The sequence below is a fragment of the Triturus cristatus genome, chromosome 2_1, assembly GCF_964204655.1.
Source record: "Triturus cristatus chromosome 2_1, aTriCri1.1, whole genome shotgun sequence".
In the NCBI taxonomy this organism is placed as follows: Eukaryota; Metazoa; Chordata; class Amphibia; order Caudata; family Salamandridae; genus Triturus; species Triturus cristatus.
Window position 1 is genome coordinate 679729473 of NC_140581.1, and position 23523 is coordinate 679752995.

Consider the following 23523-nt stretch of genomic DNA (forward strand, 5'->3'; position numbering starts at 1 on the left):
TGCAAACGAAACAGCGAATCGTCAGATAAAATAGCGAGGCCACCGAAATTGCACTTGGAGTTCTACATTTAAGAACAGATTTCACTGAAAGTTACAGATTGTCATGAACATTACTCGTTCGTGAACATTCTGATTTGCATAGAGCACAGTCTTCCCGCGTGAAGGCACACAACGGACATTGTGTTTGGCCAAGGTTTGGCAAATAATGACGCGCGCACCTTTTTTTTTTTTTTTACTTTTACAAAACCCGCCCTGCTAGTTCCAGACGGACAAAAATAGAACATGGCTATTCTGTGTGTGGAGTGATCACAGCAAATGTTTTTAGCCTTTATGCAGGGACGGCTTTGTGGTACTGCGAGCGCAGGACTGTTGCTGCTACGTTCCCAGTCCCGCCGCGCACGAAATGGCCGAACCTTCGGATGCAAAAAAAAAAAAAAAAAACACGCCCACCAGCGAAAAAAGGGCCAGGCTGCCAAAATGAGAAAAGTAGCAAAAAAGACGCCCCCGAATCCGAAAAGGACGGGGCCTGTTCGGAGAGACAAACCTCTTCTCCAATGGCTGGCCAGCATTCAAGAGGCCAGCCAATGGAGAAGAGGGGAGGGTTCAAGCCCCTCTTCTCCAAGTCATTAAATCTCGCGAGCGAGACTGCGCAAGCGCAGCCTTCGTTAGCCGAGACCTAAAAAGCACTATGACGCAGTCAGCACTGGCCACATCAAGTCAACAGCTTTCACATAGGCGAGACCTATGCTTGTTGTACACATTCATCATACACAGTCCAAAGATAACATCAGAGCAACAGAGGCAAAACACACATGTGCACACAAAGAGTGGTGGGCACAATTCAAACAAACCCTGGAATGGTTTTATGTTTTTTAGCTGCGTGGGAAATTCGCGCATCATAGTTACAATGGAAATATGTCAATCAAGTCTTCTGGAAAATATATCTGGAATTATTCTGGTAAATACGTTTTTTTTCCTAAATTGTGGAACAGTGTATTTCTTTATCAGGAATTGATGGATGTCACTTCAGCTGGATAGTTCTCTCATCAATAGAAACATATTTCCTCTGGTGAAGAAATCTGAACATGCAAACCTAATGAATAACGCTTCCAATTTTAAACAACAGGCAACTGAGTATTATCCAACCAAGGGGTATATCATCAAGCACGGCATTAAAATTATCGCCGCTTTAGCGGCAGAAAACTGCCGCTAAAGAGGCGATAATGGGCTTGATATTATGCCCTGGAGAATTCCAATAGAAGCCCATGTTGACACCAGAACATGGGCTTCTATGTGAATTCTCCAGGGCATATTATCAAGCCCATAATCACCGCTTTAGAGGCATTTTTCTGCCGCTAAAGCGGCGATAATTTTAACACCGTTTCTTGATAATATGCCCCTTAGTGTGGCAACGACTATATCAACCTAAATGGATTAAAGTTCAGTCACCCCGGCGTGGGATGCTTGCACACAGATGCCCAAGTCAGGCCCATTCACCCACCTAGCTATGGGCCAGATGTACGATGCTTTTTTTTTTGATTGCTAATGACCCGATTCCGTTTGCCACTGGAAAAAAAGCAGTTTTACACGAATCAAACCCTATTTTGGAACTCTGTAACTTATTACTGAATTGCAGAATGGGTTTGCAATTCGGTATATGGAAGGGGCATGCCTAAAGCGCCCCTTCCTAATTGCGACTCACAGTGGTAAGTGTGAGTCTTTTGCGGCTGAAATCGGGTCGCAAAACATTTACATTTTACCTCCTACTTCAAGTAGGTGGTAACTCATTTGCAAACAGGAGTGAGTCCAAAAGGGACCCCTCCCCTTTGTGACTGTATGTATATACGTTTTTTAAGAGCAGGCAGTGGCCCCAGGGTCCACTGCCTACTCTTAAGAAATGAAAAGAACACGTTTCATTTTTTCTTATTTTTAAAGGCATCCATTTTCCCTTAAGGAAAACAGGCTGCATTTAAGAAAAAAACTATTGCTTTATTTAAAAGCAATCACAGACATGGTGGTGTGCTGACCCAAGCAGGCCACAATCCCTGCTATTTTAGCAATTCCCAAAGAGTCGCAAACCTAGACCTACATCATTAATATTAATCAGGTAGGTCTATTTGTAACCCATTGGGAATTGCAAAATGTGTGAAATAAACATTAGTATATGGGTGTTTGTGGTTCCCAAATAGAGAATTGCAAAAATTCGCTATTTGGTAATCTCAAAATCAAACCAATGTACATTTAGCCCTATGTCACCCAGCGTGATTTGCAAATTGTCAAAGAGCCCTCTGTGAGATGTTAAAGCTGGAAGCTCCCCCCACCAGCCAGGTACTCCACCCCTGTCTAACAAAGACCAAAGTTCAGTGGTCACCAGATCTCTAATCGCATTATGTGAGCCATCCTCTGCCCTCTTTCACTAAATATGTGCAATAATTTACATGCAGTAGATCCAATAGAAGTCCCATCTTTAGAAAACCACTAACTAAACAGAAACTGTAAGCACAATTATAGCATTATTAGCGCTCTCAGGACAGGTGTGTGAAGCAATTTTTTTGTAGTTTAGAAGTAAACATTTTCTTCCATGCCAAAAACTGCCCTTTGCAGAAAAGAGCACACTTGTTTATGGACAAGTATATAGCGTATTTTTAATATTGTATTGCTGAGTGAGTGTTGAAACGAATCTCATAAATTGCCCCTTTTTATTTGATATATCCCTGAAACGTGTTCATAACAACCATAAAAACAATGAATGTAAGCAATACAATAAATAAAACAAGCATTGGTAATGCATCGGTTTTGCCTTTGTGATGGATAACGAGCTGCTTTGATCAATCACGTCTGGGACGACGGAAATAGCTCCCTGACAAGTATCACAGGAGTGGAGAGAATATGGCGCAGCAGGCTGGGATGCTGACTTGAGAGATGGGGATCCTGGTTTGAGTTTCGGGTGGCGCAACATACTGTGATTCTGAGCTTATCACTTAATCTCTCCAGTGATAAGTAGCGCTATATAAATCTGCTGAAAGAGGGAAAAGCAGAAAGAGGCAAAACTTGATAAAAAATAGTTCTACCAAAGTGGATGTTAACAGTATTTCGGTTACAAGAAACTAATAAGAGAAGCAGATAAGGAACAACCATTGGTAAACACAGGAAAATATTCTACAACCAATAGAAATGGAGGAAAGGTAAGTGGCAAGCACAGGAACCAATTGAAAAGCCAGGAAAGAGAGGGGGGAGATGTAAGCCCCTTTTAAGTTAATTTTAAAACAATAGATTTCACAAGCACAGCACAAGCAATGTGCAGGCGAATCCTAAAACTAAGGTAGCCTCCTTTGATGATGCGGCCTCATAGATTTTCTAACCGATTAACTTTCTCGTCTGAGGTTACGTAATTGAACAAAGACGTTCAATCGTTGGGAAGTAGATGGAAGGCAATATAATGGCACTTTACAAAATCAAATACATGGATAAACTGTTTTATTAAAGGACGATTTGTTTACATAGAACCTTCAGACACGTGGTATCAATAAGCACTATGCAAAACAAGTGTTATTGCACACCACGCCTGCTCAATGGACCTCTCTTTAAGGACCTCAGAAAAAAAGAGTTTGCGCGATCCCTCTATGTCTCAGTCACAATACTTGAAGACTACATGAACATTTATTTACTTTTCAGTATAGTGATATTTTACTGAGTGGCTGCTTCCAAGCGCTAGAGCAATAAATGGGCATTTAGAATGAGGTTGAGAAAGGGGAAGATTAACATCCAGTGCTACACGTGATATATTCAGCTATGACAGGTGAAGCATCGACGACGGGGAAGAAGGAAAAATAAGTACCTCAAGCAGGAGCAGCGGAAGGATAACAATAAAAAAGGTAATCAGTACTTGGTTCACTCTCCATTGAAGAGACAAACACACAAAGAGGAATTGATGGTGACAGGTGTTGACCAATGAGAAGCAAGGAAATAAGAGTGACGATGAAGCCAACCAATAGTGAATATGGGCAGGCTCTAAGCCCTTTTCAACCTTTTAAGTTCGGGTGTCAGCCAATGGTTGGCACCCCCACTACCTTCCTAGTGCATGTGTTTGCCATTGGCTGACACTGGGGAGGTATTTAAAGACCCGCTGGTGCTCTGCACCAGAGAGAGTACTTTATTGTTTTTTTTTGCATCAGGCTGCTCGGGAAGAGGTTCCTGAGAAGTCCATTTTTTTTTATGTTCGCTATAATGACGATGAGCACACAGGACATGCTGACCTCATTACAGGAAAGAGAAAGTAGAACTACCCAAGAGGCTCATTGTACGTACACTGAATCAGTGCTCAGAGTTTATCTCAGCACCTCAAGCACTGATTTTTGGGAGAGGTAGCATTGAAAAGAGGATAATCTCCCGTTTCGAATCCTACCTCGGCCCAGGGGATCCCTGCTTGGGCGGTGGCATAACAAAACTTCAAGAGGCCCCCTGCAAGGTACATGGAGGGACTTCCGTCTGGACTCAATCAGGAGCTCTCAGGCCAGGGTACTCTGCTGAGGGCATCCCCATGGAGCTTGGGGGCTACAGCGCCGCAGGGGCAGCGGGGGCCTATGTTATGGCATTGTGCTTGGGTATCACCACAGGAGAGCGACCCTTAAGCAGGGTTCCACCCACTAGACACCAGGGATTGGGGGAATGGTCCTTTCCCACAAAATGGTCCCTTAGGCAAGGGTTTGTGCTCACCCCCAGCACATTTGAATATCACAGTCTTTCTGCCCTCCCCGGGGGGGGGGGGGGTGCGAATGGGGGTAATTCCCCTGATCTGCCATGTGGAGCAGAAAGTCTACTAGATGCCAGGGAAAGATTTTTTTTTTTAATAGAGGTTGGGACTGCCTGCCATGGCATCAGCCTTTCTGCCTCACCTGGGTCCCAGTTGGGGGTAATTACCCCCAACTGCCCCCTTTGAGAGAGAAATTCAACTATATGCCAGGGAAAGCTTTTCTTTAAAAAAAATATGGCTGGGGTGAGCAGCCCACCCCCATGGGCATGGGACTGTGCTCCCCCACCCCGGGACACAATAGACTTTCAGACTTTATGTCCCTCCTGGGGATTGGATAGGGTATTCACCCCCAATCTGCCCTCTCCTCCCAGGTGGGGGCAAAAAGTCCACTAGACAAGGATTTCAAAATGTCACCAAAACAAAAAAAAGGATGGGGAGGTCTACCCTGGCATCCTGCCATACTCCTGCCCCAGTGGGGTCAATAGTATCTTTCTACCCCCCCCTGGGGGCAGATAGGAGGCTTGTCGCAATTAGTGAAGTTTCCCTAAATTTGCCATCAGGGATTGTGCATTTGGGGCAAAACAAAGTGCTGTGGCTGCTGCACTCTGGAATTTTTCCACACCCCAACTTCAAAAGGGACAAACAAGTCTTCCTCCGTACCCCCCCAGGGGCAGACAGGAGATGTGCCCCCAATTTGCTCCTTGGGGGGCAGAAAGAATACACTGTATGGTAGGAATATATCTGTTTACATAAAATAATGGAGGGAGTCTGACCCATCCTAACATCAGTCCCCACCCTCGCCCCTAAAGCCTCAACAGTCTTTTTGGTCCCCTGCGAACTAAAGCATCCCATCCCAATGGCAAGCCAGAGGACATTTGATTATTTTGGGTGTTGTTTTTCCATATGAGCCAGGAAAGTGTAGCCAACTCCCAGAATGGTGCATTGCTGCACTCACTTTTTAGGCTTGGGTAAGCTGACACTTGGAAAAGCCTTCCAGACACAGACAGTTCTGAAATTTAGACATATGGAAGAGTCCAGGGCAGTGTGCTTCACATGGACCCCACACCATTTTCATACCCACAATGCCCTTCAAACCTCAAGATTCAACTAAAAACACACATTTTTTTCTCACATTTCTGTGAGGAAAATGTCTGGAATCTGTGGGGAGCCACAGATTTCTTACCACACAGCATTCCCCCAAGCCTCTCAATAAAAATGGTACTTCACTTGTGTGGATGGGCCAAGAGATCTTGACATAAAAGGTCCTATTGTGCTAAGTTGATAGATCAGCAGTAGGGGTAGCAGTGCTTTTTGAGGCCATGACCGGCCGCCACCCATGGATACCTACCAAACACAGATATTTTTGAAAACTAGAGAATCAATGAATTACTGTGTGGTGTCTTGCATGGATCCCATGAGTTTTTCTTACCCACAATGCTCTGCAAACAGCACACTTTGCCTGAAATCACTAATTTCCCTTACATTTCTTTGATGGAAAGTTACAAAATCTGCTGGAATCCACAAAATTCCTACCACCCAGCATTGCCTCACTTGTGTCGATAAAAATGATGTGCCACTTGTGTGGTTGGACCTGGTGCCAACGGATCAAACAGGGGTCTATGGGAGTCCCCTCATGTCATGAATCCACAACATATTGTCATGAATCCACAACATGTTCCCAGTAGAAAACCCACCCCTATCCCGTGCATCCTGCACTCCAAAGATGTAGGTGCTTTTAGTAGTGTTTGTGATTGTGCAACTGTAGAAGTGATTGCTGTTGTCATTGTTATTGTAACTTGCTTTACCAACTTGCTTTTACCAATGTTTGTTTGTTTTCATGCACTTTTATTCTATGCTTGGGCTCCGCTCGCATCGCGGATGTCAGGGAGAGAATACGGATCAAAACGCATTGGTTTCACAAGAGCCCAAGCGCCCGTGTACTGTCAGCCTGCCTCGCGTCTGTGTAAACAGAACACGGCGCGAGAGCAGGAAAACTCCGATTCAGTTTTCTTCGCGTTGCTCCTCACGGCGCGTGAGCACGCACACGCGCCCCTTCAACGAACGTCTCTGGGTGTGGCTGGAGTATTTAAGCCACACCCAGGCTTTGGAAGGTGCTTAGCCTTCAGTTCCAGCATCAGGAAAACATCGCGCTGAACTCGTTCTTCACTTACCTTCTTGCAAAGCGCTCCAGCTCCTCGAGACTTCACTCCTGCTTCCTGAATCTTCCATTTCTCAGCATGCTGCAACCTGAAAGAAAGGAACTTTAAGTTAAGTGAATCAATCTTATTAATGCTCTTGGCGCCCATCGCAAGAAAGACTTCTTAGTAAAGACTTTACAAATTTTTGGACAATTGATTTCTAAAGAGGAATCAGTACTTGGGACTCTTTGCGAACACGTTATAATAGTTTTAGGAATGTATATTTTTGCATGTTCTATTTGTTTCTGATTTAGAAGACGCATAGTGAAAATACAGCGAAAGAACAGGAAGGTTACACAGTAAGGTAAACAAGGCGATAGTATAAAGATAACTAGAAAAGAGTGGTAGAGTCACTGGTTAGTGGTACAAACTGTTAATTGTGATACTTGTTTGCTCGCAGAAATTCAACATCTTATACACGTCGAATACACGTCTAACAGAGAGAAGGGGAAGAACATCGGACTCCTATCATCTCGCAACTACTTCCTGGACGCGAAGCCTTACCGTGTAGAATCGCAGGTAGGAACTTAATTACAGGAAATGCACAACACTACTCAGAATAAAAACTAAAGTATAGTGCTTATAGTCTATTAGAGTGCAGAATACATTAGCTAAGGAATCTTCTTGTTATCCCGCAGGTCGACTACACAGGAACTTCATTAGCGTCGATTCCGGCCCTCCTCCCTTAAATCCTATAGTCAACCTGAAGAGTGAAATGTAAAATCTTTGGTTACTGAATAGAGTTATAGGGAGTTTGGCCCATAGCGTCTCTGCGAAACATCACCAAGCACCTTACAGGTAAGAGTCTGGAGACTTCAGGTAAGAGTGCTTGGTATACCTGACAGAAGGCTAAGCCCACGTACTCTGTTTCGCCCAGACGCTATGGATCAAGCCTCACAGATATCCTTGCAGGACATAGCTGCTATGTTATCAGACATTAAATCCGAAAACGCAGAGTTGCGTAGAGATATGTCGGCGCTACAATCTGAAGTGCAATCATCTAGTGCATCTCAGTGGTCTTTTCCTTCCTTGAAAAAACCGTTGTTAAAGCCTCCAACTTTTCAACCAACCTTGCAAACCGTGCCCACTGCTTCGTCTACAATGCCTACTCAAATCCAAGTAGTTACACCGGTCTCAGTTCCTCTAGCACCCCCAGAAAGATTTCATGGCGATTGTAACAAATTTACCATATTTTTAAATCAGTGTCATTTGCATTTTGTGGCAAAACCCACTGCTTTTCCTGATGATTCATCTAAAGTTGCTTTTATTTTATCTTATCTAGGAGGGGATGCAGCTTTATGGTCTGTACCTTATGTAGAAAGAAATGATCCGATCTTGTATGATTTACGACAATTTAAAGATACTATGAAAAAATTATTTGCAAAACATGTGTTTGTGCAATCGGCAGATCATGAACTATTAAATCTAAAACAGGGATCGTCAGACCTTCTTCATTATATATCAATGTTTAATAGATTGGTTATTGAAGCAGAGTGGCCAGAGGAGAAACGTGTATCCTTATTTTATCGAGGTTTGAAAGACGACCTAAAGGATATGGTCACGCAAATTCTGGACCCCCCTACCAATAGCGAAGAATTCATAGATTTAGTTGTAAAATTGAATCATCGCATCGTCGAGAGAAAGGGGGAGAGGGGGAAATTGGATCATAGGATGTATTCATTTAAAGACAGACCTATCATAAAAAATGAGTCATCTGCTAAACTAGATTTGGTGGAACCGATGCAAATTGGAACCATTAGAGGGCCTTTAACTACCGAAGAGAAAGAGAAGCGCCGAAAGTTAAACCAATGTCTTTATTGTGGTAAGAAGGGACATTTTGTAAAAGAATGTCCAACTCGACCTAATAGACCTAAAACAAAAACTACAGAGGTTGCAGCTACACAGCAGTCGGAAAACTAAAAAACTCGATAGATAGCGAGGTCATTTTATCGAGTGTTCAAACCAGTTTGGCCTCTACAAATCCTGTCACTTCGCATTGTCATCTTAGTATCAAGGTTTTCTTACAGTCCCAAAGAGATAAAACTAAAACATGGTCAATAGATGCATTGATTGATTCTGGGGCTACAGGTAATTTTGTGGACACTCAGTTGTTTTCTGAACTGGGATTGAGGAAAATCATAAAAGAGACGCCTGAAATAGTACGAGCCGTTGATGGGAAAGAGTTAACTTCTGGCCCCATTCAATACCATACTGAGTTGTTAACTATGACGTGTGCCTCTAAACACACTGAGGATATAAGTTTTGATATAATCGATGCTCCTCAGTTTCGGTTAATTTTAGGCATACCATGGTTAGTGCTTCATAATCCCTACATAGATTGGACTCATCGTACTATATTGTTTAAATCTGACTTTTGTCACACTACTTGTTTACGAAATAATCCTGACACAGAACTTCTGATTCAGGGTTATGATTTTCCAAAGGAATCAAAAAGTATTCTAATTCTTGATGGAGTTCCAGAAGAATATAACGATCTGATAGATGTGTTTGACAAAAAAAAGGCCAACACCTTGCCGATTATGATTGTCAAATAGATCTAGTACCTGGTGCGACCCTACCATGTAGTCGCATTTACGCACTAACAGAAAAGGAGAATGAGCATCTACGAGACTATCTTGATGAATATTTACAGAACGGTTTTATACGGCATTCAAAGTCCCCAGTCTCTTCTCCTCTCTTTTTCATTCCTAAAAAAGGGGGAGAGTTACGTATGTGTATCGATTATAGAGCCATCAATAATGTGACTGTGAAAAACAGGTATCCTTTACCATTGATCCCAACATTGCTTGATCAAATTAAAGATGCAACCATTTATACAAAACTAGATCTACGGGATGCATATCACTTGGTGAGAGTCCGAGAGGGCGATGAATGGAAGACGGCCTTCCGCACCAAATTTGGTTTATATGAATACCAGGTCATGCCTTTCGGACTTTGTAACGCCCCCGCAGCATTTCAGTTTTTTATAAATGAGGTGTTAAGGGACTTTTTGGACATATGCTGTGTTGTTTATATAGATGATATACTCATTTATTCAAAGAACAAATCTGATCATGTAAAACAGGTAAGAGCCATTCTTCAACAGCTTTTAGACAATTCCTTATTTGTAAAATTGGAAAAAAGCATGTTCCATGTAACAACTGTAGATTTTTTAGGCTATATCCTTAGTCCTTCTGGGATTGAAATGGATCCAAAAAAAATTAAAGCAATCACAGAATGGCCTAGTCCCACCACCATCAAACAGGTACAAAGTTTCTTGGGGTTCGCCAATTTTTACAGGCGTTTCATCGACAATTTTTCCAACATTGTTAACCCCATCACAAAGTTGTTGAGAAAAAATACCAAGTTTGATTGGACGTCAGAAGCTGAAAAAGCCTTTCGCACCTTAAAAGATCAATTTACTTCTGCCCCTGTTTTAAAGCATCCAGATCCAGCCCAACCGTTCATTGTTGAAGCGGACGCTTCACAATTGCCATAGGAGGTATTTTATCTCAAAGGGACAAAAGCACAGGCCAAATGCATCCTATTGCATATTATTCAAGGAAATTGTCTCCCACAGAACAAAATTATGCCGTTGCTGATCGGGAATTATTAGCTATAAAAGCTGTATTTGAAGAATGGCGTCATTATCTGTTAGGTGCCAGACATCCTGTAACTATATACACTGACCACCGGAATTTACAGTCTTTAAAATCTGTCAAGGCTTTGTCAGCTCGCCAATTGCGCTGGTCGCAGTTCTTTAATGATTATGACTTTATTATCACTTATCGCCCAGGAAAAGACAATAATAAAGCGGATGCTTTATCTCGCATAGGTATAAGTGATGATTTGAATTCAAGACACGAAAAGATACAATCAATAATTCCTGCAGAATGTTTTCACATTGGCCTTTTAGACACTAACTTCTTACCAGATATTACAGTGGCACTTAAAAATCAGTCTAAAGAAGATTGGAGTGTCGAATATCCTTCACTACAATGGAGAAATGACTTGCTGTACATGAGCGACCAAGTTTTTGTACCCACTGTATCTATCCAAAGACGTATTCTGGAAACATATCATGATTCTTTGTTGTCTGTTCACCCTGGGGTCACTAAAATGTACCAGATAATCAAGAGAAACTATTGGTGGCCTACCATGTTCAAAGATATTCAAGAGTATGTCACTACATGTTCTATTTGTATTCAAAACAAAACTACTCACCATGCTCCCAGTGGGTTGCTTTTACCCCTACCCGTACCTCCTCAACCTTGGCACACTGTTTCTTTGGATTTCATAGTGGAGTTACCTCGTACGAAAGCAGGTTTAACCACAATTTTAACAGTTATAGATCAGTTTTCGCGAGAAGCTCATTTCATCCCACTTAAGAAACTTCCTTCTGCATTAGAGTTAGCTAACATTTTTGCCAAAGAAATAGTGAAGTTACATGGAATACCATCTATTGTGCTTTCGGACAGAGGGCCACAATTCGTTTCACACTTTTGGCGCCATTTAGGGAAATCTTTGAACATGGAAGTGCGAACTTCGTCCAGTTATCATCCTCAAACTGATGGTCTAACGGAACGCACAAATCAAACCATTGAACAATTTCTAAGATGTATGTTAACTACCAGTGACCAAGAGTGGTCTGATATTCTGTGGGCTATGGAATTTGCGTACAATAATTCAGAACATTCTGCTATAGGGATGTCTCCTTTTTTCTGTAATCATGGTTTCCATCCCAAAGACACCATAGATTTAAAAACGGTACGAAGTGATATCCCGTCCGTCACAGACTTTGTAACTCGCTTAGTAACAATACAACAACAAGCACAGGTATCTCTAGCTCAAGCAAAAGAATCTCAAAAAAGGTTTGCTGATAAACATAGGACAGAAAATCCTTCCTATACAGTAGGAGACAAGGTTTGGTTATCTACCAAAAACTTAAGAATTAAAAGTCATAAAGCGTTTCGTCCTCGTTTTATTGGTCCTTTTGAAATAGAAAAAATTATTAATCCAGTCAGTGTAAGGTTGACTCTTCCATCTAGATATCATGTTCATCCAGTCTTTCACGTTTCCTTAGTAAAACCATTTAATTCCAACACTAGACTCACGTCTGGACCATCAGCCATTGAAGTGGAAGGAGTTCCAGAGTTTGAGGTGAAAGCAGTTCTGGATTCTAAACGCATTAAGAACAAACTGCTTTATCTTGTAGACTGGAAAGGATACGGTCCAGAGGAACGTTCTTGGGAACCCCTGGCCAATTTACAAAACGCTCCTAAGTTGTTGAAACGATTTCATGCTCGGTATCCTGAGAAACCAAAACCTATTCCCGGAGTTTTAGGGGGGATTCTACGAGGGGGGTACTGTCATGAATCCACAACATATTGTCATGAATCCACAACATGTTCCCAGTAGAAAACCCACCCCTATCCCGTGCATCCTGCACTCCAAAGATGTAGGTGCTTTTACTAGTGTTTGTGATTGTGCAACTGTAGAAGTGATTGCTGTTGTCATTGTTATTGTAACTTGCTTTACCAACTTGCTTTTACCAATGTTTGTTTGTTTTCATGCACTTTTATTCTATGCTTGGGCTCCGCTCGCATCGCGGATGTCAGGGAGAGAATACGGATCAAAACGCATTGGTTTCACAAGAGCCCAAGCGCCCGTGTACTGTCAGCCTGCCTCGCGTCTGTGTAAACAGAACACGGCGCGAGAGCAGGAAAACTCCGATTCAGTTTTCTTCGCGTTGCTCCTCACGGCGCGTGAGCACGCACACGCGCCCCTTCAACGAACGTCTCTGGGTGTGGCTGGAGTATTTAAGCCACACCCAGGCTTTGGAAGGTGCTTAGCCTTCAGTTCCAGCATCAGGAAAACATCGCGCTGAACTCGTTCTTCACTTACCTTCTTGCAAAGCGCTCCAGCTCCTCGAGACTTCACTCCTGCTTCCTGAATCTTCCATTTCTCAGCATGCTGCAACCTGAAAGAAAGGAACTTTAAGTTAAGTGAATCAATCTTATTAATGCCCTTGGCGCCCATCGCAAGAAAGACTTCTTAGTAAAGACTTTACAAATTTTTGGACAATTGATTTCTAAAGAGGAATCAGTACTTGGGACTCTTTGCGAACACGTTATAATAGTTTTAGGAATGTATATTTTTGCATGTTCTATTTGTTTCTGATTTAGAAGACGCATAGTGAAAATACAGCGAAAGAACAGGAAGGTTACACAGTAAGGTAAACAAGGCGATAGTATAAAGATAACTAGAAAAGAGTGGTAGAGTCACTGGTTAGTGGTACAAACTGTTAATTGTGATACTTGTTTGCTCGCAGAAATTCAACATCTTATACACGTCGAATACACGTCTAACAGAGAGAAGGGGAAGAACATCGGACTCCTATCATCTCGCAACTACTTCCTGGACGCGAAGCCTTACCGTGTAGAATCGCAGGTAGGAACTTAATTACAGGAAATGCACAACACTACTCAGAATAAAAACTAAAGTATAGTGCTTATAGTCTATTAGAGTGCAGAATACATTAGCTAAGGAATCTTCTTGTTATCTCGCAGGTCGACTACACAGGAACTTCATTAGCGTCGATTCCGGCCCTCCTCCCTTAAATCCTATAGTCAACCTGAAGAGTGAAATGTAAAATCTTTGGTTACTGAATAGAGTTATAGGGAGTTTGGCCCATAGCGTCTCTGCGAAACATCACCAAGCACCTTACAGGTAAGAGTCTGGAGACTTCAGGTAAGAGTGCTTGGTATACCTGACACCTCACAAGGGCACCCATTGACCAGGGCTTGATCCATTCCTGTCACTGAAAATTGAGGTTTGCAAGGGATTCTAGGTAAAAAAAAACCTGCTAAAAGCCATTAAAGTCACCCCACCTTGGATTCCCCCGGGTGTCTAGTTTTCAAAAAATGTGCACGTTTGCTAGGTATTTCTATGTGCCAGCTGAGCTAGGATCCAAAATCCACAGCTACACACATTGGGAAAAAAGGGTCAGTTTTCAGTTGAAAAATGTGATGAGTCCATGTTGTGTTTTGATACGTTTCCTTTCGCTAGCACTCGGCCTACCCACACAAGTGATGTACCATTTTTATCGAAAGACATGTGGGAGCACAGAATAGTAGAACATTTGTTATTACCAATTGTATTTCGCCGAATTTGTAGTTTCCGAATGTAAGCCAGTGTGAAAGTAAGAAAGAAGAAATGTTGAAAAATACCCTCTAAATCATATGCTAGTATGGGTACCCACAAATTCTGAGATGTGCAAATAATGACTACTCCTAAACTCCATATCGTGTGCCCATTTCAGAAATACATAGATTGCCTTGATACCCATTTTTCACTTAACATATTTCACCACATGACTTGGTCTATACTCGGTACATAATAAAAAAACATTGTACAGTGCAGCTCAGTTGGTTGCTCGGGGTACCTTGGGTTCTTGAAGAACCCACAAGCCGTATATAAAACTGCAACTAGAAGGGTATAGCTGACGTAATGGTATCAGCCAACTAGAGACATGTCAGACTCCTCTAGTGGCATCCCTCCTATGCACAGCCAATCCTTAACTCAACACACATGGGAAGGACACAGATGGACATTGGGGGGATTTTGGCAGGACCCTCACACTACTCAGACATCCGGAGTGAGGGTAACCTGCTTGCAGGAAGATCTCGAAGCAATCCATCAAGCCAGTTCATGCTGGACTTTTAGCTTCTGGAGGGGCTCTGGCCTGGATGCAGATTGTGTTCAGCAAACACAGAAGGGTGTAATTGCCAAATGATTTCTGAAGCACGTGACAGGTACAGTCCAAACAACAAAGAATGTGACATTGCTTGAACCGGGACAGGAAATCAGTAAATCCATTTTTGGCACTGTGTGCATAGGGTCCCTGTAGAGAAAGGTGTGCAAGCGATCCCAATTATGGAAGACTGCATTGATTTGCAGAGAGCACCAATGAACAACAAACCAAGGGTATCAAGAAAAGGTGTGTGACCCGGTCAACCATGAAAGACCAATGCGATTGGTGTGGAGATCAAGGCTCTTCCTCAGCAAAAAAGTGTGGAACATTGTCAAGGAATTTGCTTCTAAAGTAATGTGCACTGCTCGGGTCCTTGCCTCTAACGAAGCAAAGTGCTGTTGAGGACAAATTCAGGCTACTTCTTTCGGCAACTCTCTTCACCTTGTAAAGGATATCCTGGAACCCTATTTTGTGACCACTTGAGTCGTCAGTGTAGGACTTAATGTCAACCCACGCGGCCTGAAAGGGCCTGAAAAGGGAGCCGAGGTGTACATAACAATGGGCGGTGAAAGGGAAGTCCCTGAGGCGCATGCTCCCTCTGTTTCCCTAATTACAATTGCTTGTTGAAAAGATTTCACATCAAGCAACTGTCAGACCACAAGTGTGACTTCCCAGGACAGCCATGGGCGTAACATAGGCCCCCGCTGCCCCCGCGTTGCGGAGGGGCCCCCAAACTCCAGGGGCCCCCTCAGCACAAAGTGCAGTCATTGACAGACAGCAGGGTCCACTGGGATGTAGTTTCAAAGTTATTTTCCCGTCTGCGTCGTGCGCTCTGCACGCAGCTTAGTTGTCTTCAGCTAGGGAGGGGAAGGGCTGGGCTGGAATTGTCATGCCCATTGTAAGCTACACGCGAGGCGTCCGGGGCACTGAGACTGTGCGGCCATAATTAAAATTGCTAGCCACGGTATTCTGCCGCCCACATGTGCCTGCTGCTACCGAACCTGCAGGTGACTATCAAGAAAGTGGTTGCATGTTGTCTTCTTTGTCGCACTTCACCCGGGTGACTTTTTGTGTAGTAAATAAACATATTACACTGATCATCCTTTCGACGTGTGTGTCCCTTTGGTGTGCGATGAGCTGTGCTGGATCCACTGACAGCATCACAGCCTGCCCCTGACTGTCCTCCTTCCCGACCTCCCCTCTTTTTCCGCTCCGTCTTTTGTACTCTTCATGTCACTGAAAAATCAGGCCTTCGGACTGTGGCATCAAGAAAATAAGCATTTACAATGCAATGGTCTCGGCATTGTTAAAGTTAGAGCTATTGGCATTGCTCATGACATTATTTTTGTTTATGTTTTTGTTTTTAAAACATTTAAAGAAACGGCATTGTTATTTACAATGTCAATAGCTTTAATCTCTCTCAAATGCGAGACCTATTGCATTTGCACCCACACACAGAGCCACCCACAAAGCCACCCACACAGAGAGTTCCGGGCAACAAAGGAAACCTGTAGATAAGGACGAGCTCTCCCACCCCACTGTAAAAGTACCCCATTGCACCCCTGCTCTTATTACACTCGGTGCTTAATTTGTGCCGGTGTTTGCAAGTAGTGAGCACTGGCACTGACTGGACCAGAGCAGAAGCGAGATATAAAGTGGTGAAAGGAGATAGGGAAAGGGAAATAGTGTGAGGGAGAGACAGCAGGGATGGAAAATAACCTACAAGTATGAGGTAAACACATAGGACAAGAAGGGTGGTGGAAGAACAACCAATGTGGAGAAATCAAGACTAGGCAGCCGTGGGAATGGGCAGCGGCAAATTCACAGCAACACTACTGTTTTGCTCTAGGGAGTCTCCGTAACCCGCCCTTCCACAGTTCTGTCCAGTCACTCTCTCATGCCCTGAGTGCCCTCTCGCGCCACAGGATCGCTCGGCACCGCAGCACGAACTCTTCTCTTGATTCGATGGGAAATGTTCTGCTCGCTTCTCCTGTGTGTGCCTCTTAGTCATCAGCACGCCCGGCTTCTCTCTCTCCCTCGCAGGCCCGGCGTTTCCAGTAAGAGAGCGTGCTCTCCCGCGTGAAGCGCCCCGCGCTGCAGTGCAGCAGGCTTCTTTCAGCCATTGTGAATGGATGTCTCTGTGAGGCATGCTGAGTGAGTGGGAGCGCCGAGGGAGGGGTAAACAAAGGCATGGCGGAGGAGGGGGCCGGCGATGACAAGGAGGAACAGAAGCGGAGGGAACAGAGAGAGGAGAGGCATAGGTAACTGGAATGAGGCACACATAGGACAAGAAGGGTGGTGGAAGAACGACCAATGTGGAGAAATCAAGACTAGGCAGCCGTGGGAATGGGCAGCAGCAAATTCACGGCAACACTACTGTTTTGCTCTAGGGAGTCTCCGTAACCCGCCCTTCCACAGTTCTGTCCAGTCACTCTCTCATGCCCTGTGTGCCCTCTCGTGCCACAGGGTCGCTCGGCACCGCAGCACGAAGTCTTCTCTTGATTCGATGGGAAATGTTCTGCTCGCTTCTCCTGTGTGTGTCTCTTAGTCATCAGCACGCCCGGCCTCTCTCTCTCTCCCCCTCGCAGGCCCGGCGTTTCCAGTAAGAGAGCGTGCTCCCCCGCGTGAAGCGCCCCGCGCTGCAGTGCAGCAGGCTTCTTTCAGCCATTGTGAGTGGATGTCTCTGTGAGGCATGCTGAGTGAGTGGGAGCGCCGAGGGAGGGGTAAACAAAGGCATGGCGTAGGAGGGGGCCGGCGATGACAAGGAGGAACAGAAGCGGAGGGAACAGAGAGAGGAGAGGCATAGGTAACTGGAATGAGGCTTCCAGACATGAACAAAACGAGAGAGGCAGACATGAATGGAAGCGCGGAACGAGAGAGACAAAGTCAAGTCAATAATGACCGCGAAGTCTACCGATTGCAGCAGAGTGTGGGCGAACCACGGCTTCAGTCCCCGTGAGGCACGACCAGGGGGCAGGTGGGCAGGCAGAAAGTTGGCAGAGGTGGGCAGAGGTGTCGAGAGTAATTCTTACTAGCATTCAAGGCCTTTCATTCATAACATGCCCACGAACTGAAACCGCACACCACCGCCTTTCTCCGAGACGAAGCAGAAATGCCTCGGAGAAAGGCAGCGGCGGTTTCGGATTCGGGGCGTGTTCTCCTCTTGCCATTGGCTGGAGGAGATAATTAGAAAAGTTGAAAAAAACACGCCCCCGAATCCGAAAAGGACGGGGCCTGTTCGGAGTGACGGACCTCTTCTCCAATGGCTGGCCAGCATTCAAGAGGCCAGCCAATGGAGAAGAGGGGAGAAGAGGGGCGGGTTCAAGCCCCTCTTCTCCAAGTCATTATGTCTCGCGAGCGAGACTGCGCAAGCGCAGCCTTCGCTAGCCGAGACCTAAAAAGGATTCCCAGGACCGAAACCAAATCACTTTCACTCCCTCATACACGCCTTTCACCGGCACCTGAATGCGCCTTGTGGCCTAATCTGACGCATCTACACCTCTGGGCCGCCCTTTGTGCCCCTCTCCCTGCCATTCCCCAGTGGATGTAACAGCCCCTGTCGAAGAGAAGAGCAAGAGTGCAAGCACCCACCTGGAAGCTCTTTGGCAACAGAGGCAAGTCACTCTTACATTTGGTTTGCAGTGTGGTTTAAACTTTATTTAGCGCCTCGCCACGGGTTGGTTGTAAGCACTAATGTTCTCCTCAGTCTCTCTTCATTTCTCTGTGGTGGGGGCAGCTTTAATTCGGGTCCCCAGAGCAGGCCTGCTGCATGTGCTGTAAGACTCGAGCCATAACACCGTTACCTTACCGTGCAATATTACGAATGTATTGCGAGCCTGCATGCACCCTGAAAGGGCATTGGATTGATTGATGTTTTTTAGGCCGAGCCTAGAATAGCGCAATGCGCTGTTGCTCGACTTTTAGTAAGGGGATTTTCAAAGTGCTGCCAGCCGCTGGCCTCAAGCCTGCATGCATGTGCGCGTGAACGCGCGCAGCCGCCATCTGTCTTTTCTCCATCAGGGTAATATTCCCTGTCTGTCTCTCATTCTCTGTTTAGACCTCTCTGCCTTGCCTTATTCGTCTCTTGCACTGTCCTGCTTTTTCCAGGTCTCTCTTACTCTTCAGCACTATGTGGTCGTCTCTCGCACTCTCATGGTCTTTGGCTCTATCTGCCTGTCTCTCACTCTTTCTTCTCGCCTTCGTTTCTCTTCTGAGGCTTTGGATTTCTGCATCTCATGCGCACTCTTTACTTCTCTCTCAGACTCTCTCTCTCTCTCTCTCTCTCTCTCTCTTACTTTTGTTTGCACTACCTGTCTCCTCCCCTCTTTGTCTCTCGCCCACTCTCTTTCGCTCTTACTGTCTGTCTGTCCCTGCCTCTCGCCATGGGGCTCCCCCTGCCAGTCTCCGATTGTCCTTAGCTGTCACGGTCTGTCTCCTCCGCTCTTTGTTTCTCGTCCACTCCCTTTCGCTCTTACTGTCTGTCTCTCAGCACCTCTCGCCATGGGGCTCCCCCTGTCAGTCGCCGATTGTCTTAGCAGCAGCAATTAAACCGGTTACTGGTAGTTTTTACGCGGTTCGATCACACTGCTGTACTCTCAGCATCATTGATGACGTAATGATTACACCACTGAACACAACACTACACAACACTTCACAAATAGTTTTAAATTGTTTTAACCCCTGTGTATAATTGCATGTTTGTAACCTCGACAAATTTTGGCACACACTGTGACTTGCAGCATCTGAAGGAAAATGATTCATTGCTGCCGCATAATATTTGTGTAAAACTTTAGCTAGCATACTAGCCTACTATTCACATTTAACTCTGTAAACCATATGCTATGTTACTCTACTGGGTAGCTGTATAACACAGCAGGTGGCTATTACTTTGCCTCCGTGCGTCTTCTGAAAACATTTGACTACTTGCGATTCTCTAGAGCAGGTTCTCCGTTAGGCATTTGTTCCTGAACCACAGTGGTGTGGGTGTGTGGTTTGAAGGGTGTGTGTTTTGAAAGGCGTGTGTTATTTTTAAAGAGGTATTTCCTGAAGGGCCGAGAGACGAGTGGGTCTTACAAAACATATATTTGTAAAGAGCACAAATCAACCCTTGGGGCTTTTTGGTGCAGGCTACACGTGTATTGTTATCCATCTCAGTGGTACTAATTTTATCAACCTCTGAAGGATGAAAGGCTGAGTGGACCCATCGAGATTAAAATCTGTGATCATGAGCAGTTCAGCAAGCCAGCAGACTTAATTAGACCATCCATTCTAGTCCGTCTGATAAGTGTACAGTTTATCGTCTCTTCATGGTAGTTTGCAGTAACGCTTTGGGTCTTCAGCCACGCCGCCTAACCTGTGTCAGGTCTGGTAGTGTTACCGCTTAGGAGTAAAATATCTTGTGCCCTGACAAACAATCTGTGACTGTATGTCAACCTTCCTAGTTCAATGTGTGTGGGTCTTCTGGGGAGTAATATGTCCGATCAAGGTACCAACAGAAATATCCCATCTATAGTACTCGTTTCCCAGTCACTTGGAGAAAGCCTGTCCCTTTCTTGCACTGCTTCCGCTGCTCATGGGTACAACCTCCCTGTGAGGTTATGGCTGATGTTTCCCCGCCCTATATTCAATAGAGAGATCTCCGAGACCCACATATCGGTAGTTCCCAGTTCCCATGTTTACCCTGTTCCATCGGTGTTCGGCGCTCTGTTTCCTGGCCTCCCTGGTTATTGTTGTTTTCTTTTTTTTTGCCAACATCTCTCCAGATGTACACACTGTTGGCTAAAAAGAGGAGAAAGCCCGGTTGCAGCTAGCGATGGCTGTTTTGAGAGGCACCTGGTTTCTTTCATCTCCTCCTGGTGATTTACAGTCTTTCCTCTTGAACTGTTATAAGGCTGTGAGTGACCAGTTTATTGCCACGCGTTTGCCTGTTCTTTCCCCAGCCTGTGTAATCAGTGCTTGGGTACGCTCCAAACTTGCACAAAACAAGCATTGGCATAGCCAATAGGTCTCGCCTTTGGGACCGTATAAGTGTTTAGCCACGCAAAAGTTGATGTTGTTTCACCAAGGATATTGTACTGCATAACTAAATACTTATAAGTTTCCAAAGGCGAGACCTATTGGCTATGCCAATGCTTGTTTTAAATGGGTCCAGTGACTCCGGTCGCTGCAAGGGAGGGACAGGGAGGGGCGGGATTCCTATGGGGATTGTGATGACCCAGTGCTTTTTTTTTTTTTTTTTTTTTTAACTCGGGTGGCTGTTGTGCATCTGAGGATGTTAGCAGTTTTTGACCTGCAGAAAATCGTTTGTTAATTATTCACATTGTGATTTCCAAAAAGGCAGGACATTTACTCCAAGATAAGAATCAGTCTAAGGATGTAAATGTCCTACTTTTCTTCTTAATGAAATGTAAGGTGGTGAAGTACTTAAAAGAATGCTTATTATCATCTTACTGCAATAGCCAATACGAGAGGCATGATTTAAGCCTAACATGATGAAATAGCAGGGAGTTCTAAAATACCAGTACGATGAAGATCGAAAATATAAAAGGCTCACATTTTAATAGCTATCAAGCTTTCATATTTTGTACATACAAAGACACAAAAGTGGGATTTTATTTTAGAGGTGCTGTTGTTGCTAACTTGCATTTCACAAGTTAGAAACGGGGTCACTTAACTGCGTATTACCCAAAATGCACTGAGTTGCAGAATGAAAACCCAGCATATATTTGACAGATCATCAGTTACTTACAGTTGGTATAATTCCGAAAATGCTTCCGTGGTCAACCTGTAGGCCAAGCTCTTCTCTTGGGTGCAAATTGTAACTGTACTGAGTAAGATCAAGGCTGGCTTTAGGGATGTCTGGCTGGTGCCACCACATCAGGCGCTTAACTCAAGGGGGGAGGACTGTGTTTTTAAATATCCTAACTTTGCCAGGCTGAAGATATCACAGCTCCTGTGGGCGTGACCATCTCAGCCTGTCAAAGCACCTCAATGCTCTACCCTCGTAATGAGGGGGAGCTTCATTGGTAGCCTCAGACCTGGGTGCTTCAGTTTTAAGCCCTGAAGTGCCCAGGGTCGGTTGTCTATCACTGCACTTCGTCACAGAGTATGGTGGGGTTAGCAACTCTCACTAGCTTCATCCTAATCCATTTGCATGCTGCAAAGCATGTATACCATGTAGATCATTGAATTGCATTTTATGAAGTTAGCTCCATGGGTTATTGCTTCCTTCTGAGACATCCTTTTGTTACTTGCAGTTCTTGAACTACAATCCTAATAAAGCACAGTGAGCTTTGTACTATCATCAAATAGCTGAACAAAGCAAACACAAGTAGATGATGGATGGAGAGCTGAAACATTTCAGACACTCACCCCAGTCACAGATCTTCTTGGCTGAATCCATCATTGCTTTTAAACTTACTTGCCCACCCCAGTTCAGACCCAGCCAAATGCAAATCAGTCTTGACCCTGTTCCTCGTGGGAACAGTCCAGCCCGAACTGCCAAGCCAGATCTTCCCTGGACCGGAAACAAGCATCATGGGACCGGTTTTGGGGCACCACCCCATATCAGCCAGCTAGCTTGAATCCAGTGGCAAAGTGAGCAAGGGACCCACGACTGGGCATACCCTGCAAACCTAGGATGAACAAAGTAAACACAAGTAGATGATGGATGGAAAGCTGAAACTATTCAGACACTCATCCCCAGTCACAGATCTGGGTTGAATTAATCATCGTTTTTTTGCCTCACTTCGCCACCCCAGTTCAGACCCAGCCATATGCAAATCAGTCTGACCCTGTTCCTTGTGGGAACAGTCCGGCCCGAACTGCCAAGCAGGTCTTCCCTGGACCGGAAACAAGCATCCTGGGACTGGTTTCGGGGTAACACCCCTTCATCTGCCAGGCTATCTTGAATCCAGAGGCAAAGTGGGCACATGATTAAGACTGATTTGCATATGGCTGGGTTCAAAATGGAATGGCACGGGGAGCAAAAAAACGATGGATTTAGGCACAGATCTCTGTACTGGGGTGAATGTATGACGTTCTGCATTCTGTCTGTCAATTGTTTTTTTTGCATTTATCAAATAGCTGAAGGCATACTGCAACCTATAAGTTAAAAAAGTATGTTGTTTGTTATCCTAATGTTGCTAAAAAAGAGTTTAGATAGCAATAAATCTGTTTTAGTAAAGCCATACCTAACCCCTGTGTTAGGTTTTAAATCCTGAGTTTCTCCCACTCCAGGCCAAGCACTCTTAAAATGTACTGCGTACCAGTATGGGTAACATGTGGCTCCTCACCTTTTAGTCCTCTTTGTCATATTTAACATTCCCCATACATTGATTTACACATTGTCGCTGTATAATGTATGTGTGGTGAAAACACCCTACAATGGTATGAGTAGTGCTATAAAACAAATGAAATATCTGTGAGAGAGGGGCTATGGAGAGTTGAAGGAAACTGTTGAGCAGGACCGGACTGGCTAACACAGCACCAGGCGTTTCGGTGGGCTGACAGGGTAGGATCCAGTTTCACTGAACGTGGGCGGCGGTTTTGTTGTTGAGGACATATCGGCCATGTTCCGCTTCTACATAAACAATGCAAAACAAACGGTTTAAAAGTAAGTAATAAACACACTTTAAAACCACTTGCTTTTGCATTATATATAAGCTCTGCAAGTAAAAATGTGACCGGCAGGTCCCTAGCAACAAAAATGGCCCCCATGGCAGTATAAAAGGACACCATCCTGCCAGCCCACCGAAATGCCCAGTAGCCAATGTGAGAGGGAGGTATTAAGTGAATCTGTGGAGAGGAAGGACATTGGG

General features: G+C 44.6%; 1 long non-coding RNA gene across 1 annotated transcript in view; it reads right to left on the reverse strand.

The window, feature by feature from the left end:
- Positions 1-2824: 2824 nt before the first annotated feature.
- The window catches only part of LOC146865751 (uncharacterized), a 74544-nt gene continuing 53845 nt past the window's right edge, over positions 2825-23523 (reverse strand). The window contains exons 2-4 of the long non-coding RNA XR_014976694.1: positions 12856-12931; positions 6925-7000; positions 2825-3019 (exon numbers count right to left, since the gene is read on the reverse strand). This is a non-coding gene — a long non-coding RNA (uncharacterized LOC146865751). The remainder of the gene's footprint in view (positions 3020-6924; positions 7001-12855; positions 12932-23523) is intronic.